This window comes from Heterocephalus glaber, unplaced genomic scaffold (assembly GCF_053883595.1).
Source record: "Heterocephalus glaber isolate CG9 unplaced genomic scaffold, H.glaber_assembly_v1.0 deba00001429, whole genome shotgun sequence".
Taxonomy (NCBI): domain Eukaryota; kingdom Metazoa; phylum Chordata; class Mammalia; order Rodentia; family Bathyergidae; genus Heterocephalus; species Heterocephalus glaber.
This window is the reverse complement of record NW_028258294.1, coordinates 34,547,331-34,565,159: the sequence shown is the minus strand read 5'-3', so window position 1 is coordinate 34,565,159 and position 17,829 is coordinate 34,547,331. Positions and strand designations below refer to the sequence as shown.

At 41.6% G+C, this 17,829-nt stretch overlaps 2 pseudogenes; both read right to left on the bottom strand.

The window, feature by feature from the left end:
• Nucleotides 1-7,187: 7,187 nt before the first annotated feature.
• LOC101720707 (general transcription factor IIH subunit 1 pseudogene) lies at nt 7,188-8,606 on the bottom strand (annotated as a pseudogene).
• Nucleotides 8,607-8,646: 40 nt separating this feature from the next.
• Nucleotides 8,647-9,645, bottom strand: LOC147827940 (general transcription factor IIH subunit 1 pseudogene; annotated as a pseudogene).
• Between the last annotated feature and the right edge of the window lie 8,184 nt (nt 9,646-17,829).

Below are 17,829 nucleotides of genomic sequence, written 5' to 3'. Positions count from 1 at the left end.
TGAGATAGAATTTTGCTAAGTTGCCCAGGCTGTCTTGAAGTTGTGATTGATCCTCCTGCCTCAGCCTCAGGATTACAGGTATGTGCCACCTCATCCACCTGATGAAACTTTTTAGTTACAACACTAAAAGTTTGATCCATGAAAAAAATAATTGATAAATTTGGCTTCATTAAAATTAAATTTTTTGGTTCTGTAAAAGACAAAGCTGGGCCAGGGATTTAGCTCAGTGGTTCCGACAACTGCCTCGCAAGTACAAGGACCCGAGTTTGATCCCCGGTACCAAAAAAAAAAAAAAAGACAATGCTAAGAGCATAAAACAACAACCCCACACTGGAAGAAAATATTTGTAAAACACACATCTAGTAAACAATTGCTATCCAAAATATATGAAGAACTTTCTTTTGGTACCAGGGATCGAACTCAGGACCCTTCACTTGTGAGGCAGGCTGCGGCACCACTGAGGCAAATCTCTGGCTTGAAAAACTCTTAACACTCTCAATAAGAAAAGAAGCAACCTTAGGGCCAGGGATTTAGCTCAGTGGTTCTGCCACCTGCCTTGCAAGCAGAAGGACTCAAGTTCGATCCCCGGTACAAAAAAAAAAAAAAAGAAGCAACCTGATTTTTAAAATGGGCCAAAGATGAGCCAGGGATTTAGCTCAGCAACACAGTCCCTGCCTACCAAGCATGAGGTCCTCAGTTTGATCCCCAGGACAAAAAAGGGGGGGGGCAAAGAGATCTATACAGCAAAGAACGTGAAAAGGTGTTCCATGTCACACCTCATCAGGGAAATGGAAATCGGAGCAGTAATAAAATACCACTACACACCTACTGGAAGGACTAAAATCCAAAACTTGACACCACCAAATGCTGGCAAGGATGTGCAACAAGAACTCTCTCATTCATTCCTGGTGGGAATACAAAATGGTACAGCAGAAGTCAGTTTGGCAGCTTCTTTCAAGCTAATCATTCTCTTAACCATTCAGCAATAGTACTCCCTGTTCCCCACATGAGTTGAAGATATGCCCATTCCGTAACCTGTGCATTGATGTTTACAGCCCCTTTATTTTTTCTAATTAATTTTATTGGTACATTTTAGGTATACAATATAATCACATTCATCATTGGAAATTTGCACCTTTATGTAATCTCTCTTGGTTCTTATTTTTTCCCCATTCCCCTGCCCTCCCATCCCTCCCTATTTACAAAGACTTTGTTTCCATTTTTTCATTTTCTCATATTAATTCCATTCCCTTCTTTCCTTTCCCCTACCCCTCCCACTTCCCCTTCCCCTTTGCCCCTTTTCTTCCTATTTCACATTATCTATTTTTTTTTGGTGCCAGGGATCGAACTCAGGACCTTCTGCTTTTGAGGCAGGCAGGCAGCACCACTGAGCTAAATCCCCAGCCTTTCACATGATCTATTATACTTTTTAGTCCTTATTTACACTTTCAGTTTCTCACACCAGAGAAACTATTTGGTATTTACACATGTGCGTCCTATTTATTTCACTTAAGAGTATCTCCTCAATGTGCATCCATTTAGCTATAATGTCTCTAATTTCTCATTTTTTATGGTTGAGTAGTACTCCATTTTGTTTTTTAAAAACCCACATTTTCTTTATCCAGTTTCCAGGTGATGGGCAATTGGGCTGCTTCCAAGTTTTAGCTATTACAAACTGTGCTGTTATGAACATGGGTGTACATACATCGCTGTGGTATGAATCTTTTAATTCTTTTGGGAAGATACCCAACAGGGGAATAGCTGGGTCAAATGGGACTTCCAGTCCTAGCTCTTTGAGGTATCTCCATACTGATTTCCACAGTGGTTGCACCAGTCTACACTCCCACCAGCAGTGGAGCAGGGTTCCTCTTTCCCCACAGCCCCAGCAGCATTTGTTATTGGTTGATTTCATGATAGCAGCCATTCTTTCTGGAGTGAGGTGGAATCTCAGTGCTGTTTTCATCTGCATGTCTCGAATGACCAGCAATGTGGAACACATTTTCATGTGTTTATTTTACAGCAGCTTTATTTATAACTGCCAAAACTTGGAGGTCACCAAGGTGTCCTTCAGTCAGCAAATGCATAAATGAACTGTGAAACATCCAGAAAGTGGACCATTAATTGGCATCAAAAAGAAATGAGCCATCAACTAATAAATACATTAAGAAATCCTCAACATCGCTGGCCAAGTTAAAACAATATGGAGATTCCATCTTACCCCAGAAAGAATGACCATTATCAAGAAATCAAATAATAACAAATATTGGCTAGGCTTTAGGAAAAAAGGAGCTCTTCTGTATTGTTGGTGGGAATGTAAACTAATACAATCACTATGGAATAAGTATGGAGATTCCTCAAAAAACTAAAAATAGGAATTCCATTTGACCCAGCTATTCCTCCTTCTAGGTATCTTCCCATAAGAGTTAAAGACATCCAGCCTGGGATTTAGCTCAGTGGCGCCCCGCTTGCCTTGTAAGTCCAAGCTCCTGAGTTTGATCATCAGTACCAAAAAAAAAAAGAGTTAAAGACATCATATTACAGTGATACACACATATCCATGTTTACAGCAGCACAATTCACAATAGCTAAACCGTTTTCTTTCTTTCTTTTTTTTTTTTAATAAGAGTTTATGTTGGCCTTGAACTCGCTATACAGCTCAGGCTGGCCTCAAACTTGCAGCGATTCTCCTGCGTCAGTTCTATGATTCAGGGGTGTGCCACTATGCCTGGCCACAACAGCTAAATCTTGGGAGCAGCCGAATCAGCCCGCTGCAGACAGGCAGGTTTGCGCACGCCCTACCGAGGTCGCGAGTCACACGGAACACGCGGCCGAATCAGCCCGCTGCAGACAGGCAGCCACCTGGTTCCACACTACAAAGACGCAGAGGACACCGGACCACCAGATCATGGTACTGAGTCCCGCTGCTCCCGGCCCAGAGGGAAGGGCTTCTGAGCTGCCACCCCACTGCTCCTGGTCCAGAGGAAGGGGCTTCCCGGCCACCATCCCTCCCGCTGCTCCCAGCCCAGATGAAAGGGCTTTTGGGCCACCATCCCTACCTCTGCTCCCAGCCCCTGTCCAACCTCTCCCAGCTCAGAGGAGGTAATCCGTGCAGGTGCTAACAGCCCCCGCCCCCCCAGTCGAAATGAGAAAACACATAAATAAGTCTCAAAACCAGACTTCCAGATCACCTACAGCAACCCCAAAGGGAAATGAGATAGAACACTCTGATACTCAACCACCTGGACCCACTGAACTGGCAACAAAAGGGGATCTGGAAAAAATGAAATCAGAAATAATTTCTCAGATAACAAGAGAAATTGTGCTCCTAGTGCAAGACACGATTAATAAATCTAGAGAGGAGCTGAGGAACATGATGGAATTCCAACATAGGAAACAAATGGAATCCATAAAACAGATGCAAATAGATTTCCAGGAGATGAAAAACTCCATTTAAAGTCTACACAGCAGAATGAGGCAATGTGAGGACAGAATTTCAGATACAGAAGATAAGATTGCAATTAGTGACCAGGAAAAGAAAAATTGCTTCAAAATTACAAGGGAACATGAGAAATCAATCCAGTAGCTGCTAGATGATGCAAAGAAGAATAACATAAGACTGATCAGAGTCAATGAAGAAACAGGAGAGAGTGCAGATGACATAAAAAAACTCTTCACATAAATCTTGGGAGCAGCTGCAAGATGGCAGCACAGGGTGAATGCTCATCTCTGGCATGTTTGTTAGTCACAGAACACTGGCGAGGAAGGAGCAGCACTCTGCAACATGGGAGAAAGGAATGAGACCATACGCAAGCAAAGCTAATAATCTAGAACTGTCTCTGCTCCTGAATCATGGGCTATATATAGTGACTTCTTTCCAAGGAGTACAGTGTGGTTGGAGAGGGCAGCTTTATAGGGGAGAAAACTGACACACACTACCTTAAGCCATAGAGTCAGCTAAAAGGGAGGGTACTGTAGCAGCTATATTTTGTGAGCTTTATTTTTTTTCTCCCTCGTCTTAGTCCATTTGGGCTGCTCTAAAAAAACACTATAAACTGGGTCACTTATAAACAATAGAAATTTATTTCTTACAGTTCTACAGGCTAGGAAGTCCAAGGTCAAGGCCCATGCACCTTCAGTGTCTGGCAAGGGCTTGTGCCCTAGATCATATATGCCTTTCTATGGTAGGAGAGTCAAAGGATCCCTCTGGGGCCTCTTTAACAGGGGCACTAACCTCATTCATGAAGGCTCCACCTTCATGCCGTAATTACCTAACTCTAGAGTCCCCAGCTCTTAATACTGTCACCTTGGGGGCTTAGGATTTCAGTACATAAATGTAGGGAGAGGCACAAACAGTCCATAGTATCCCCTTTCCTCATTAGTTTATCTGAGGAACACCAGTGATTTCAGCTGAGTATGACTAGTTGGCATCATCCCACAAGAACATGATATCTAGTGGGAATTATAGATGCCCTGTATTGGGCAGACGGTCTCCTCTCCTGGACAAAGGTCTGGATTTGGTGCTGAGGGGCCTTAGGGGTGGACTGTGCTCCTTACCTTTAGTGTGCCTCTCCATACCTGCCCCTGGCCTTTACACTGCACTCTGCACTGTGAGACTCACCTGTATGGTCCACATCTAAGGATTCCCAAGCCTTCTGTCATCCTGGTGAAGCCCCAACAGGTGACTGAGGGAAAGAGGAGAGTGTTTATCTTCTCCAATAAGCTGGCTGTGTCCCTCAACAAAGACCACCCCTTTCCTCACTGTGGCCTTCTCTATGTGGGTGTCAGTGACTGTTCCCTCTCTCATCCCTTTAAGCCACCTAGTGGCAGTGCTCAGCTGCTGCTAAACTCTTGGTTACTACACGACTCCTACCACATCCTTGTGAATAAAGCGTTCTCAAATTATCCTACTTTCAATGGGCCATCTGTTTCCTCTTGGGATACTGTCTGATACAGTGGATTTTATGCCAAAATTACTCTGCTAAAGCTTTCATATTTGAACTTCAACTTGTGTGTCTTGGTATTTTTCCTCCTAAAACAGGTGCTATTCAGAGAAGACTCCAAGAGCATCTGTCCAAAGGCAGGCAAAAGGAGAAATAATGTAATCACCTAACATGTTGCCTATGACCCTGTTCAGTGTCCTGGACATCAAACTGACCATGAGAATGTTATGAGCAACTGCAGGATGTGGCATCTTTTGTGTTCCTGTAACATGTGTTACTGATTTGAGGTAGAGAGGGGCTAAACTAGAGTAACTTTGCAAAAAATGTTTATTCATTGAAGGACTGCTCAAATATTAAATCTTACTACATTTACAAAAGGAAAGAAGAGAAACTATTCAACAAGTTTGGAAACAAAACTGGGTTCCAAGAGTGGTAAAACTAGCCCACTGGCAAATAGGGCCAGTGTTCCATGAAGCTAAGGGGCCCTTCAAAGATCCCAAACTAATTTCATATTCATAATTTGATTCTTTTTCTTAAAGAGACCCCTGAGATTAAGTTTTGCCCCACAAAATCTGGATTCACCTTCTGACAATTTATTGGATCTGGGCTCCTCTCAGGGATACAGTGAAACTATGTTTAGGGCACATGGGAGACCTGTCTGCCTGCTCAGACCATCAGCATTCACGTATCCTCTGGATGAATAAAAACAACCTAAGGGCTGGGGATTTAGCTCAGTGGTTCCACCGCCTGCCTCGCAAGTGCAGGGTCCCGAGTTCGATTCCTGGTACCAAAAAATAAATAAATAAATAGAAGAACAACCTAAGGGCTTCAGGAAGACATGCGCAGCACTCTGCAACAGTGACAGGGCCACAGACTTGGTCACGGTGACAGCTGTCTGGCTCTGGGATTCACCCATGGTCAGGATGGCCGGGACACATGAATGGGTGGGATTTTGAACTCCAACCATTCTCAGCTTCAAAGGGCATGGGGCAGGCAACCACAAGCCCACATCTTCAAGAGCACAGGGCTGACTTTTACTTTAAAGTCTGAATTGCCAGGAATTTAGCTCAGTGGCACTGCACCTGCCTCAAAAGTGCAAGTTCGATCCCCTGAGTTCCATCCCCAAACTCAGGTATATTTTTATTTATACCAAAATAAAAATAAAGTCTAAATTAATGCATCATGACAGCCATCAGTTGATACCTCTAACCTGTTTGGTTTCACTTGAGGGCTTGTCCCCAACTACTCAATGCTAGGAGCAAAGACCCCCAACTCTATGCTATCAAAAATGATCATTTTAAGGCCAGGGGTTTAGCTCAGTTCAGTGGTTCTACTTCAAGCAAGTGCAAGGTCCCGAGTTTGATCCCCCGTACCAAAAAAAAAAAATGATCATTTTAAAGAATGATCATTTAATTTGTATCAAGGCCTACGTTCACTGAGCCTGTAGCTCAGTGGTGGGGCACTTGCTGAGCAAGTGTAAGGCCCTGTATTTGACCCACAGCACTGCAGACAAAGGAGAAGAAAGGGGAGGAGAGGCAGAGAGGAAAGCTTTGTGAATTCTTTGACCTGGAGTTTGATGTCTAAGAGTTCATTCTAAGTAAATAATACTATTCTGCATAAAGACATAGGTACAAAGGTATTCTATCTAGCATTGTGTGCAACAGAAAAAGAAAGGAATAAATTTAAATATCTATGCTTATTCAGTGTTCAGTGATAAATAATCACTTAAATAAATTACGGTACAGCCACATCATAGAATGCAGGGAGGCATTAACATCATATGGTGGTAGAATGCATAGTGACATGGAAAGATAAGCCTGTGGTAGACAGACCTAGGGCCCGCGTGGCCCCCACTCCTGATATCTACACCCCACATAATCCCCTTTCCTAAGCGTGGGACCTGTGACTCACTTGCAGCCAATAGGCTATGAAAAGTAAAGGAGCTTTACAGGTGGAATTGAGTAATCTGAAGGCAGATGATCATGGTTGAGCCTAAGGAAATCAGGTGGAAGGTTTTTTGGGGGTTTTTTTTTATGAGAAACATCTTTTATTTCTTCTAAAGAGGTGAAAATAAGTCTTTTTATATTTCTCACTTGTAAGATTTTTAAACTCTTAAAAATGCAATCTCCTCTTTTCAAAGCACATACCATCTTTAAAAAAACATCTTAGCAATATACATTTGCACTCAATGAAAAACATGCGGCGCTATTGTCTTCCGACAAAATTCTGCATTAAAACTCACTCGACTTTCAGCAAATATTCCCCCTTTACTTAGGGACTCCAACCACAAACATTCAGTGCAATTATCTACTGTTTTTATTTCTGTAGGAAATACAGGACTAAATGACATCTTCAGACTGCAACTGTCTCCTGATGGTTGAGCAACAGTCTCCCTCTGCTTTACTTGAAAGTATTCTCTTTAATTTGCTGAAGTAAGGTACAAGTAGAATTCAGGAAAACTTCAGGATGCAAGTGGAGGATGGAGGAGAAATACTTAAGGATTTCCCTGTGTCATAAACTTAGGGAAAAAATTTACACAGAAAAACAAAATAAAACCAAAACCCCTCAGATTTATCAATGCACCCTTTAAAATAGTGTTTTTAGATCTCTGAAAGCTTAATGTGAATCAAAAGCAGTTCCTGAGTAACTGCAGTGAACAGTCTTTAAATACACATATATGTACACATATACAGGTACACACACAAACATATATATTTGCAACTCAGCTCATTTTGGTTCTGCCTTAATTTGCCTCCCCAGAGTTTAGCTGAGGCACGGTCCCACTCTTCCTTTCAGTTCTCAATGTGCAAGTACAATAGCATCAGCTCTGGGAGTGGTGTGGCGTAGTTCTCCTTACTCCTTGTGGTCATCTGCATGTCTGTCAGGCCAGGTTTCCAGAGTCCCTGCAGGTCACAGTTTCCACAATCTCACAAAACCTGTGAGCACCATAGACTCCTCGCGTCTTCTCCATCATGCATTGTGAATGCCACAAGTGGAGCTTGTTGTAGGCTGTCTGCAGCATCTCTTCTACATGACTTACCAAAGTTGTGCTTAAATACTGTCTCCGAATTTTTTCTTGGAATGCGCAAAGCTTTTTAACTTGGAATTGTTCCAAATTACTTTTCATTTTCACTATCTCTTCTTCTAGGAATGGTGTATTGACAGGATAGCAGGACCAGAAATGCCAAAGAAGTTCTCCAACAGCCACATGCAAGTGTTTAAGTTCAGACTGAATATCATTTGGCACCATCTGGTTTATGGCTTGCTGCAACCCTCCCAGCATAAGTGCTCCTCCAGGTGACAGTGCTGCGATGGTACTACTAGCAGTACTACTTGAGAGAACCTGAGTTAACCTGGGTGTATAAGCTTCCATTTCTTGTTTAATACTTTGAAAAGAATTAATAATGTCCTGACTTGTTGCATATTGTACTGACTGGGTTGGAGTTGGACCATGGTAATACCTATCTGACTTCTTGAGGTTTAGTGCAATCGTTTATATGGAATTTTTTTCCCAAGTCTTCATAATAAATGGACTCTTATAACTTTGCCCTTTTGACTGCTGGCTGAAAGCAGTGTGCATCTCCAGAACTCCCATCTGTGTGCCCGGGCTCACCATTTGGATCATTTTTGTGCTTCTTGTTTCTCCAGACCTGCTGCCAGGGTCATGGCACTATGACGGTTAAACCTCTTGGATGGGCCCAGGGATTTAACTCAGTGGTTCTGGCGCCTGCCTCGAAAGTGTAAGGTCCCGAGTTCGATCCCCAGTACCAAAAAAACCCACAAAACACCTCTTGGTGACGGCAGCATTGCTATTCTCCTTGATGGGTTTAGAATGGGAAGTAGAGGGCACAGAGGAAATGCCTGAGCCCTCAACTAATGGTTCATCTTCCAAAGCTGTCAAATCTAGTAGTGGGTTTTTCACTCCTAATGAAGCCATTGTTTTTAACCCTTTTTCATCTATTTTGGCACATTCTGCAAAGAGATCCTTTGACCCTGTATTCAGCCGGTCCCTATGAAAATAATGGGACTGGAAAAAACATGTCCAGAATTCCTTTTCTGTCATGTTGTGAGGAACATTTTCTGCATATTTCATTTTTACTGCTGGATAGGTCCTAAATATGGACCCAATGATAACAGAAGTTAAGTTATATCTCAAACCATTACAGCCATCTGTGTGGGGCCGGACATCAGCCAGAAATGCCACAGAAATGCCAACATCCTGCTTGTGATTGGATGTGGAAGAACTACCCATTACATTCACAGTTAAATGATTGGCCCAGAATTCCTCAACACTGATCACCTAACTCACAACAAGGTCTTTATAAAGCTGGAATAGAACAGGATCTTCTTGCAGCATCCTGTTTTTCTCTTCCAGTTCCTTACTTGCTTTCCTCTTGAATTTGGGCAGTAGCTGCTGAAGAAGGTCCTTTACTGCATCTCCCTCTTTTACTGCTATGCTTTCATTGGAAAAATGGAAGTTTGTTGTGTCCCCTGCATGAAGGACCAGCTGAAGCTGAATTTTAGCTTTTCCTTCTGGACTGATTTTCTGGCATTTAATATCTGCATACATATGGCTGGTTGTAAATCTATCTTTGCCTTCAGGCGCCCAAGCAATTCTTTCTGCCACGAGGTACAGAGCTCCGTCCTGTTTCTTTTGACTCACCTTCTTTACGACCAGCAAAACTTCTTCAGATGAGGTTGCCATGATGGCTGTAAGGTGCAGGTGGAAGCTACAGCCTCTGGCAAGGAGTAACTGAGTTGGATCGGGTCGCGCTCCGCTGCACTTCTTACAGCCGCTTCGGTAAAGAGGCTGAGATCCAGCCGCTACAGCCGTCTCCACCACCTCTGTTACTGGGGGATCTCACCTCCACCGCTGGCTGCAAGGTCTCTCTCAGGGGGAAGGTGTTGAAAGAGGGTGGAGCCCCCTGAGAGAGTCAGCAGCTCCCCCGTCCTTGGCTGAGAATTAAGCTTCTGTGAGCTGGAGGTCACATGGCAAGGAACTGCTAGCAGTGTCCCATTCTGGGTGCCACGCCTGGCTGACAGCTTGACAACAGGAACCCTTGACTTAGTCTTACAGCCATGGGAGACAAATTCTGCCAATAATCTGAGGCGGCAGGGCACCCTTCTTCAATGGAGCCTCTGATGAGGCACAGCTTCAGCGAGAACCTGGACAGCAGCCTAGCAGCCCTGCACCAGAGAACCCAGTAAATTATGCTCGATTTTTAACCTACAGAAAGAGACAGTATGCGTCACATAAAACTACTATGTGGTCATTTGTTACAAGGCATTAGAAAACTAACATATAGGTTACCTTGTTACTTGAGAACAGGTTATGAAATAATATGTCATCTCGTCTTTTACTTAGAAAATGGGATCTTGATATATGCAAAGAAAAAAAAAAACCCTGAAAGAACAAATGGAAAAACACAGATGTTATATAATGGCTATAAAGATATAATTAAATTTCTATATGTACATAAGAAATTGAAAGCAGAAGAAAAGAATAGGGACTGGAGGACCTAGCTCAGTGGTAGAGTACTTACCTATCGTGCACAAGGCCTTGGATTCTCCCCTCAGCACCACAAAAAAAAATTAATTCACTAAATAGAAGAATAAAACACTTTGGATAGGCATGTATGGCCATGGCTGCTTAACAGTGTTACAGCCAACCGCACACTGCATATGTAAAGGTGTTCCATAAGCCTCCATTGTAACCGCACAGCATCTCGGTTTGCGGAGGTGCTCTGTGATGTTCATGCCATGGCAAAATTGCCTAACAAAGTAACTCCATCACTAAGCAAAGCATGGCTGTATATAAAAAAGAGTGAAATAGAACTTCTAGAAATGAAACCTGTGATAGCTAAAATGTAAAGCTCAATAAATGATTTAACACAAATAGAGGGGAGGGGGAAGGGAGGGGAGGTGAAGGGCGAATAGGAAGGGGGAGAGGGAGGGGAAGTAAAAAGAAATAAGATGTGTGATGTACGTGTACCAACTCCCCACAACGAATGTCATCATTATATACTACTACTAATGTATACTAATAAAAAGTTACAAAATTTAAAAAGAGAGATGGTTTAGAATTTTTCAGGATTGATGAAACACAATAAGAGTAATACTTGGCCTCCTCTTCTCCCTCCCCTCCTTTTGCCCCTTCTTCTTCTTCCTCTTCTAATTTTCTTCTTATTCTTTGACTTCTTTGTCTTTCAGTTCCTCTTCATCCTCTCCTCCTTTCCCTTTCTTTCTCTCTCTCTCTCTCTCTTCTTTCCTTCTCTTCTTTGATGGTAGTCTTAAACTTTTGAGCTCAAGAAATACTCCTGCCTCAGCCTCCTTAGCAACTGAGATTACAAGCACTTGCCATTATGCCCAGCTAATTTTGGCAGGGGGATTGGTACTGGGGATGGAACTCAGGACCTTGCTTTTTCAAGGCAGGTGTGGTGCCACTGAGCTAAATCCCCAGCCCCCCAGCTAATTTTTTCCCCCCGCTAATTTTTTTTAAAAGTTAGGTCATCTTCATTTGTTTTTTTGTTTGTTTGTTTGTTTTTGGGTACCTGGGATTGAACTGGAGATCTTGCGCTTGCAAGGCAGGAAGAGGAACTACTGAGCTAAACCCCCGGCTTTGTTTTTTGAGACAGGGTCTCACTATGTAGTTCAGGTTGGCCTTGAACTCACTGTGTAGCCCAGGCTGGCTTCAAACTCACAGCAATCCTCTTGCTTCAGCCTCCCAAGTGCTGAGATTATGGGTGTGCGACACCATGCGCAGCTTAAATTATGTTATTTTATGTTTTATATCTTTGCACGTCATCTTAAATCTTTTTTGAAACAATGCTAAACATTTTTAATTTTGTTTAATTAGTTAAAATTAATTAAATGAAGATATGAATGCAAAATTGCTCAGAGAAAGGGCATCTAGATCCTTCTGGATACATGACATAAACCCATTATCCCTAAGCCAAAAAGTCCATTATTGCTGTTGGACTCACTGCTGCTAACACCTCTGAGGACCCGCAGGTGTGGTTGTTCAGGTGGGACGCCCTGCAGGTTTCCCTCAAGACCTGCTCTCTCCACATCTCAGCTCTGCTCCAGTCTCAGGCTCTCTCTTGACTAAAATATAAGCTCATGAAGACAGAGACTGTCTCTTTTTTGTTCCCTGTTTGGTCCCCAACACCTGGAATGTACTTAGCACATAAGAGACACTCAAAACATATTTGTAGCAGGAAAGGAGAAAGAGGCAGCACAATTTCTCTGCAGACAAGTATAAATAAGCCTACACTGGACAGATTTCAGAGATGGCACAACACTGAGCACAGAGACTATAAAAGTCCCCTGACAGGTCACCTACAAAGGAAAACAACCAGGAAGCAGAAATCTCGACAGCAGCAAAAGAAGACAGAATACAGCGAAATTCAAATTCAGAATGCACAAAAGAAAATCTCACCCAAGAATCCAAACTTCCTGAAAAGGTCACTTGGCAGGGTTTCATTACTTATTTTGGCATAATAAACTACCAAACGTAGTGGCTTAAAACAAGCACCTTCTCAAGACTCTCTCACTATCCAGGACCAGCTGGGAGGGCTCAGCTGTGACTTGGCTGGCATTTAGCTGGGGGAGCTTAACAGGGGCTGCAGGATCCAGGACAGCCTCAGGGAAAAGCGAGGTGCTGAGGGATGGTTCAACATATGCAAATCAATAAATGCAATGCACCATATTAACAGAGCCAAGAACAAAAACCATATGATCATCTCACTAGATGCAGAAAAACCATTTGACAGTGTCCAACACCCATTCATGATTAAAACCATATAGAAAATTGGAATAGACGGCCTTTAGCTCAATGTGATAAAAGCTATCTATGACAAACCAACAACCAACATCATACTAAATGGACAAAAACTGAAAGCTTTCACTCTAAAATCAGGAATAAGACAAGGTTGTCCACTGTCACCACTCTTATTCAATATAGTTCTAGAAACATTAGCCAGAGCAATTAGACAAGAGAACAGAATAAAAGGAATTAGGATAAGAAAGGAAGAAGTTAAATTATCATTATTTGCAGATGACATGATACTCTACCTAGAAGACCCCAAAAACTCCACAAAAAGACTTTTAGATTTAATAACCAAATGTAGCAGCATAGCTGTACAAAATCAACATTCAAAAATCAATAGCATTCCTGTACACAAATAATAAACTCACTGAAAGAAATTAGGGAAACATAGCTGGGCATGGTGGCACGCACCTGGAATCATAGCACTTGAGAAGCTGAGGCAGGAGGATCACCGAGATTTCAAGGCAAGCCTAGGCTACATAGTGAATTCAAGGCCAGCATGAACTACACAGTGAGACTCTGTCAAGAAAGAAAGAAAGAAAGAAAGAAAGAAAGAAAGAAAGAAAGAAAGAAAGAAAGAAAGAAAGAAAAAAAGGAAAACAACACCTTTCCAACTAGCATTCAAAAAAATGAAACAGCTAGGAAGCAATCTAATGAAGAAAGTAAAAGATCTTTGCATGGAAAACTACAGTGCTCTGAAAAGGGAAATTTAATAAGCTATCAGAAAATTGAAAGACGTCCCTTGTTCCTGGGTAGGAAGAGCCAGTATAGTGAAAATGCCCATACTTCTAAAATTGTTACACACATTTAATACAATCCCAATCAAAATATCAATACCATATCTCACAGAATTAGAGAAAACAATCCAAAAATTCATTTGGAACAAGACGAGAAAGCAAAAGCAATTCTAGCCAACAGAGACATGGCAGGGGGTATCACAACCCCCAACTTGAAACTATACTACAAAGCTACTGTGATAAAAACAGCATGGTACTGGCAAAAGCCAGACCTGAGGATCAGTGGAATAGATTAGAAGATGCAGAAACAACTCCAGACATACTCAGCCACCTCATCTTTGACAAAGGAGCCAAACACCCTCACTGGAGGAAAGATAGCCTCTGTAATAAATGGTGCTGGAAAAACTGGATTTTTACTTGTTAAAGATCAAAACTGTACCTATATCTTTCACTGTGCACTAAACTAAACTCAAAATGGATCAAAGATCTAAATATTAAAACAGAAACACTAAATCTGCTGAAAGAGAGAATAGGTAGAACTCTTGAAGAATTCATGTAGGCAAAGACTTTATGAACAAAACCCCAATCACATTGGAAACATCACAAAAAATCAACAACTGGGATCTTATCTTTTTAAAAAGCTTTTGCACAGAAAAAAAGCATCAACAGCAGAGTGAAGAGAGAATCCACAGTGTGGGAAAAAACTTTGCCAGCTGTTCTTCAGACAAGGGACTGATATCTAGAATATATAAAGAACTCAAAAAAATCAGACCCCCCCTCATATTTGAAGACCCAATCCAAAAATGGGGATCTAAAATGACTAGACATTTACTTCTCAGATGAAGAAGTAGAAATAGCACATAAGTAAATATATGAAAAATTGTTCAACATCACTGGTCATTCAAGAGATGCAAATTAAAACATGCTCTGGATGGGCCAGAGATTTAGCTCAGTGGTTTCGCTGCCTGCTGTGCAAGCACAAGGACCCAAGTTCGATCCCTGGTACTAATAAAAAAACCAAACAAACAAAAAAAACAATGCTCTGGAGACTGGATAAAGATGTGGGTTGTTTGTTTTTTTTTATAAAATGGAGTACTACTCAGCCAGAAAGAATGAGAAACTAGAGATACTTATAGATAAATGGATGCACATTGAGGCCATATTCTTAAATGAAATAAATAGGACACACACGTGTACATACCGAATTGTTTCTGTGGTGTGAGAAACTAAAAGTATAAATGAGGATCAAAATGTATAATTGATAATGTGAAATAGGTAGAAAAGGTCTAAATTGGTAGGGGAAATGGGAGGGGTAGGGGAAAGGAAAAAATATGAGAAAAAGAAAAAAATGGAAACAAAGTCTTTGTAAAGAGGGAGGGGTGGAGGGGTTGAAGGGAGGGCAGGAGAATGGGGAAAAAATAAGAACCAAGATGCATCATGTAAAGGTACAAGTTCCCAGTGATGAATGTAACTGTATTGTATACCTAAAATGTACCAATGGGCCAGGGATTTAGCTCAGCGGTTCCGCCACCTGCCTCGCAAGCACAAGGTCCCAAGTTCGATCCCCGGTACCAAAAATAAATAAATAAATAAATAATAAAATGTACCAATAAACTTAATGAAAAAAAATGCTGAAATTCTATCTCACTCCAGAAGGAATGGCTGTTCTCAAGAAATCAAACAATAACAAAGCTGGCGGGGCTGTGAGGAAAAAGGAACCCTTGTCCACTGTTGGTGGGAGTGCAGACTGGTGCAACCACTGTGGAAATTCCTCAAAAAACTAAAAGTAGAGGTTTCATTTGACCCAACTATTCCCCTTCTTGATATCTTCCTTAAAGAATTTAAAGCATCATACCACAGCAATATGCACACCCATGTTTATACTGGCACAGGGTGTAATAGCTAAATCTTGGAAACAGCCCAATTGGCCATAACTGATGAATGGATAAAGACGTGGGGTTTTTTTATACAATAGAGTACTAATGTGCCATAAAGCTTGAGGCATTTCTAGTTAAATGGATGCACCTTGAGACCATAACTTTTTTTTTTTTTGGTACCAGGGATCAAACTCAGGACCTTGCGCTTTCGAGGCAGGCGACAGAACCACTGAGCTAAACCCCCAACCCAACACCATACTCTTAAGTGAGATAAATCAGACACACATGCTTAAATATCACATTGTTTCTCTGGTGTGAGAAACTTGAAATGGAAATAAGGACCAAAATGTGTAATAGACATTAGGACATGGGAAGAAAATGTTCAAATGAGAAGGGGAACAAGCGAGGGAGGAGGGGAAAAGGAAAGAAGGGACAGGGAAAAAAACGAATAGAAGGAAAAAATGGAAACAAAGCTTTTGTAAATAAGGAGGGAAAGAGAGGTTGAAGGGAAGAGAGGGGAGAGAAATGGGTAAAAAGAAGAAACAAGATATATCCTGTACAGGTAAAATTCCCTATGATGAATGTTATCATTATGTATATCTAAAATGTACCAATAAATGTTTTGCTTCAAAAAAAAGAAAAGAAAGAAAGAATGGAAGACCAGGCATGGTGGCACATACCCGTGATCCCAGCACTTGGGAGGCTAAGGCGGAAAGATCACCACAAGTTCAAGGCCAGCTTGGGCTACATAGTGAGTTCAAGATTAGTGTGAACTACATAGTGAGACCCTGTCTCAAAAGAAAGAAAGAAAAAAAAACAAAGAACGGAGGCTACATAGTGAGTTTAGGGCCAGCCTGAACTGCAAAGCGAGACTCTAAGAAAATACAAAATATGAAGAAAAATAAACAAATTAACCTACACTTACCTCGACAAAGCTTCATGGCCAGTGTGACAGAGACAAGACAAGAGGAGGGTCATTAAGAGGACTTTCACTGTCACTGTGGAATCACTGCTATCTGTTGGCTCAATGGGGTCTTTTTCTTTTCATGCAACTTTAACAAAGAACCTATCCAGTGACACTTGCTTTTGCCTCCTTTTGAGGATTTCACAGAAATGAGACATTGCATTGTGGTTAGACAGATTCATTGCTCACACTGCTACAGCCTTATTCGGGTGGTGTTTTTCTACAAAATTTTGCACTGTTGCCCACATTTTACATCTCCCTCGTCTCACTTGAAGTGAGGGATTCCTCTGCCTCTTTCTCCTCCTCCTCTGCAGAGGAGGTCTCCTCCATAACCTCTTGCTATTAGGAGACCATCAACCACAACCCAGCAGAGAGGGGGAGGGAGAAGAGCCACTGCCTCAGTTGTGCTCACGTGACATTTGGTGTCACCTACTACTCCTATTTCAAGACACCGCTCGTTGTTTATCAAGTTAAAATTTATTAGAAATATTTGCTCATCTTGCAGAACACTCGCAGAACAAGTTACTCATGATCCAAGGTTTTACTGTACGTATATGAAGAGCAAAATAGAAGATAAATAAATAGGAAGTAGGGAGAAGCTGAAATAATTCCCCAAATTATCTATTCTGTTGTTTCAAAAATATTTTAGGGGAGGGCAGGGAAATGGGGAAAAAATAAGAACTAAGATACATCATGTAAAGGTACAAGATCCCAGTGATGAATGTAACTGTATTGTATACCTAAAATACGCCAATAAACTTAATGAAAAAAAAAAATTTTTAAGATAATGCTAATCTGTTTCATTTATATAGTTTCTTTTGTTCATTGAAAAGAAAAAAACTTTTGTCCTTTTGTTTCTTCCTTGTAAGAGGGAGCCTTTTTTTGTCTGATTTGCACTTGGAGTAACATTGTGGCCATTCTTTTAAAATCATGATATATCAGGGCCGGGGATTTAGCTCAGTGGTTCCACTGCCTGCCTTGCAAGTGCAAGGTCCCGAGTTCAATCCCCAGTATCAAAAAAGAAAAGAAAAATTATGACCGAGTTTGATCCCTGGTATCAAAAAAAAAAGAAAAATCATGATACACCTTATATTAATCATTGTTATTTTCTAATTATTTTGTTAGGAAATTTTGTTTTTTTATGGAAGAAGAGTGGTTTTTAATATTTTCTTTATTAATATCTATTTGTATTACATTAAAATAAAGAAAAGAAAAACCCACAACCAGCTGCAGCCATGTCAACACAGCTCAGACCAATCACATCGTCTGGGACGCGTTGCTCCTGTCCTGGGCCTGCAGCAGCCTCCACTTGATGGGGCCCTGTCCCTCAGATGCACCCTGTGGTGTCCTGAGCTGTCTCAGAACTGCAGAGTCACTCCCAGCAAGAAGGCACCAGGTGTGGACTTCCCAGCCTTCAGAACCATGAGCCAAAATAAACCTCTTTTCTGGTATAAATTACCCAGTCTCTGGTGTTCTGGCAGTG